Genomic DNA, 4,714 nt, shown 5'->3' with positions numbered 1-4,714 from the left:
AAGGTCCCAGCCCAGAGTAAAATGATCTGTAAAGTTAATTTGTTGCTATTATTATGGTTGTGACTTTGTTAGTCTTTGTTTTTTGCTTTTCCCTTCCCATAACTTTTTTTTTCCCCAGATCTTTATTTACACCTTTTCCTTCCTCCTCATAGCCCAAACCTAAATCATTTAATTCCCAGGTCCTACCTGAAAGCCCTACAGGCAATCCTAGCCCATAGTAAACACTCCCTCCTCTGAATCCCTTTTGTACTGACAGCAATGTTGTAGTGAGAGTTGTAGGACAACCTAGTGACTGAAATCCTCAGACTCAGGTGTCAAAATACCTGAATTCAAGTCCCTGATCTACTGCTCACCAGTTGCAGGCAAGTTTCATCACCCAGAGTTGGTGTCCTGTCACTTTGGGCTGACCTGGAGAGAAGCCAGCAGACATGCCTGCCACCTCACCCTAAAGTCTGCTGGGCACTGTGGGAGGGCTGTCAGAGTCCTGTTGCCCAGCCCTGAGATGCATCACTAGGCATCTGCCTGGAAATCACCAGGCAAAAACAACCACCAGTCCTTTGAAATCACGTCATCAAAAGTCAATTACAAACTTGCAGTGCAAGTGTAGTGCAAAGTCCTAAACTGAAAATTACTGTCTTAAAATGAAGTAGCCTCCATCAGCTTTATGGCAAAGGCCCGTGTCCTTTAATTACTTTAAAGAACACTTTGGTGACAAAGAAAGCAAGATTAGTTAAAAGTTTTGTCTGAAAAGGCCTAGGTTCCAAATGGGATTTATTCTATCTCCTACTAAGACTTGCCTAAAGTTTATGTCTTGCCTAAAGCCTCCGCAAACAGTAGGTATACAAGCTCTGTGCACATTGCTCAGTTGTGTCCAACCTTTGCAACCCCATGGACTGTAGCCTGCCAGGCTCCTCTGTCCATGGAATTTTCCAGGCAAAAACACTGGAGTGGGTTGTCATTTCCAACTCCAGGGTATCGTCCCAACCCAGGGATGAAACATACATCTCTTGCATCCCTTGCACTGGCAGGCAGATTCTTTATCACTGCACTACCTGGGAAGCCTATGGTAAACAACATATGCTAGAAATTTATTTAATCTTTAAAAGTCATGTACTTAAAAAAATAATTAAAAAACATAAAAGTCATGTATTTCTTATTAATTAATTAATTTGAAAAGGATAGCAAAATTGGCATCTTTGACTAAATAATTCTAACTTGCTAGAAATTTCAGCCAGAAATACATTCCCCTTGTCTAGGAAAAAATTTTTTTTGAGGTTTAACTGTGATAGAAAAAAAAAGAGACAACCTCAATGTCCATCAATGGAGGAATGAGTAGGTGAGCTGGAATAACGCCACACTAAGAAATACTATTCCGACTCAAATATGTACTAACTTGGAACAGTCTCCAAGAAACATTTTTAAATTAAAAAAAAGTTTCAAAAAAAAGATTTTTATTTATATTTATTTTTTAAATCTCCAGAGAAATTACATTTGTATGTAAATGTGAAAGGAAATTCAAAAAATACAAAGAAAACTTCTGACCGTCAGTCGCCACTTACCTTTTAGGGAGGGGAAGACAGAGTGCGTGATTTCGTGTGAAGTGAAAGAGCTAAGAGGCATGGAAATGAAAGTATTCGTTTAACCTTTCACCATAATATAATAGTTGTATATTATCTGTATAATAAAAAAATATACTGTCAAAGGGGAATAAACAATTTAAATTTTGTTAGAAGTAATTCTAGACATGATTCAGGCAAAAACATATTTGCCAAAGTATTACCAACAGAGTAAAGAAATTATTTCAGACCCTTTATTTTCCTCTGTGTGTTTGTGTGTGTGCGGTTTAAAAGCTGGTTTCCTTTAGGTCATTCTGTTTACACTGCCACTTCACTCTGCCTTATCTGAGAATAAATTCCATGGCTAATGTGTTTTTAAAAATTACAAAGTTTCCTTACTTAAAAGCCACCAATCACCCGGATTGACGCTAACAAGTGTACTGAGCAAAATCTGATTTAGGTGGAATGGCAGGTCCAGGAAATGAAAATTTTGCATCACATGGCATTTCAGAACATGACAGTAGTCACTTAACAACAGAGGTCCCTTTATCTTTCCTAAGGAAAGCATTTTAGGGTGGAAGTTGTCTAATTGTTCCAGGACATCCAGGTGAAGCCAGGCTCCATTCACCTGAGCCACCCTTTTCATTGTTCCCTTGAAGGCTTACCTGCCCGCACCGTGGTGGTTCTACCTGCAGTGGCTTAGAGGGCCGGCCCTGGGGGCTGTTTCTCATAGTCTGCTTGCTGCATCTTGCCCTGAGACCCTGAGGAGGCTTTGTGGTATCACGACTTTCAGACAGACAAGCTGCTAAAGTAAACAGCAGGGGAGAACAGGCCAGGCCACACACCTAAAAGACACCTACATTTCAAACATTAGCACATGTCAAGATGGTTTAAGATCGATTAAAACAGTCTCAATGCCATCAGAAGCCTCACTCGCCGTCCTCTGAATGAGTTTCTCTTTCTTTTCCCCACTTCCTCAAAACACTGGTAACCAGAGAGCAATTGTCTCAGAAATCTCAGAAATCCAGGGGCCATGGCAAAGTGTCCCAACTAGAATGCTGCAGGATAGCAAGGAGAAACATGCCATCAAACATAAAGTAATCAACTGCTTCACAGAATATCTAACATAATCATAAAGATGGGAAAGTGTGTTTTAGCAAAAGATAGTAACATTATCAAAAGGAGATTTGAGCAGTTTTTTGTACAGGCTAGCTTTAGAATATGTTTTCATCTGTCAGATAAATTTTAAACATCAAAATATGATTTTGTTTGAGTCCAAAATTCAGGAAGAGGTTGGTTTTATACATGATGGTGGTATATGGCTCTGGCTTCAATGGAAGGGAAGGATGGCAAATTATCCAACAAATCAGATTTTTAAATCTGAAGAAGGGGAACTTCCCTGGTGGTCCAGTGGCTAAGACCCTGCACTCCTAATGCAGGGGGCACAGGTTCAATCCCTGGTCAGGGAATGAGATCCCACATGCTGCAGCTGAGAGTTCACAGGCAAGTAATTTAAGATCCTGCATGCCACAACTAAGACCCAGTGCAGTCAGATATTTAAGTAAATATTCTTTAAAAAATGAAGTCAGGTTTTCTCACCCCTCAGGTGAAACAGGATCACTAGATTAGATTGGAGTTGGGAACAGGCATATCTCAAAGAGATTGTGGGTGTTGTTTCGGAATACTATAGTAAAAAGACTATTCTAATTAAAAAGTCACATAAAGTTAGTTTAAAAAAATTTTGAGTAAGGTGTTATTAAAAGATTTCTACTAACTTTAGACCTGTTTTTTTTACCAGTGTCTTTGATTCCATTTTGCTGTGAATGATTATTTGCTCAGTTGTATACTGTGGAAATACACAGGAACACAGATTAGAGTGAGTATATTTTGCTTTTCCTTTCTTTGAGATCTTTTTAGGGCCAAAATAAGTCAGATTGGGGAACAATTTGGCATGTAGCTCCTTCTGCCTGCCCCTTACCTCCATATAGAGGTCTCCAGACAGCACTTCTTGACTGTTTGGGGCTGTCTCTCTCAGCATTCATTCTTCCTATGAGAAATGCTAAGAGAACACTCTGGTCTTTTCCTGTAACAATTCTTAAACACTAAACCTCACTTTCAAGTGTAAGATCTCCAATGAAACTCTAGGCATGGTTATGAGAACACTGGGTGATCAGATTTCCATTCTGGTCTGTTTCTGGCTTGATTTGATTAAAGTCCACTCAGACTCTGCATCCAGAGTCTTACTTTCACATTCTTCCACCACCATTTAATCCTTAATTTCCTCTTCTGCTGGAATGCTTCGTGCTGAATGATTGGATTAAACTTACAGCACTTCAGGATGTATCTCAATCAGCTTGGTGGTCCAAGACTCCTGTAATTGATAAGTAGCTTTTTCATATTTATCTATGTTAAATGTTGCCTCCTTCTTATTTTCCTTAGTTAATACAAGCTATTTGCAAAGAAGACAGAATTTTGCAGAAGGTCTGTCTCTTTTTCAGGGAAGGAGATGCTGGAAGAATACCCCTTACACTAACTTTTTTCTTCCCCAAACAAGCATTGCATCTATTCTTTGTCTCCAGCTTTCATGAACTTTTTGTCTTTTCTCTCCTTTAGATCTGTGTATATTCTCAACACCTGTCTCTCTGGGAAGCACATATCCCATTTCTTCAGCTCACCAGAAGTAGACATATATATTATTTCCCTGAGGGTTAAAGAAAGCTATCAAAACTTGGCAACATATAAAGTAAATACCCACTAATTGCAATACATTCATTTAAATCAGGTCTTTATCCTCCTTAGGCATTGTAGTAGGTGGCTTCCTTTGAAGTCTTGTTGAATTGGTCCAAAATTACCTTGCCTGAGGCGGAAGGCTGTTTGGAACATTTGTTCTGAACCGATCCCCAAAGCAGTAAATCTTAGCGTTGGTACGGCTCACATGCCACAAAGAGGAAATGTCCCAGGCGGGGCATGGATCCAGGCTTAGATCCCCCATTGTATGCAGAGAAAAGAAAGAGAGAGGGAGAGATAACTGCACAACTCTCAGGGATATAATGCTATTGTACAACTCTGATGATGTTATAAACCACAAACCCTATACGTTACTGAAATACACAACCAAAAGCCTGCCAGAGAATTGCTTCTCTCTTTTTCCTGCTGCA

General features: G+C 39.6%; 1 non-coding gene across 1 annotated transcript; it reads left to right on the top strand.

Annotated features, from left to right (window-relative positions):
- The first annotated feature begins 2,952 nt into the window (after positions 1 to 2,952).
- TRNAR-CCU lies at positions 2,953 to 3,025 on the top strand. Its single transcript has one exon. It is a non-coding gene; the product is annotated as a tRNA-Arg (tRNA).
- The last annotated feature ends 1,689 nt before the right edge of the window (positions 3,026 to 4,714 follow it).

The sequence above is a fragment of the Cervus elaphus genome, chromosome 19 (assembly GCF_910594005.1).
Source record: "Cervus elaphus chromosome 19, mCerEla1.1, whole genome shotgun sequence".
In the NCBI taxonomy this organism is placed as follows: domain Eukaryota; kingdom Metazoa; phylum Chordata; class Mammalia; order Artiodactyla; family Cervidae; genus Cervus; species Cervus elaphus.
This window is presented reverse-complemented; position numbering and strand designations above follow the sequence as displayed.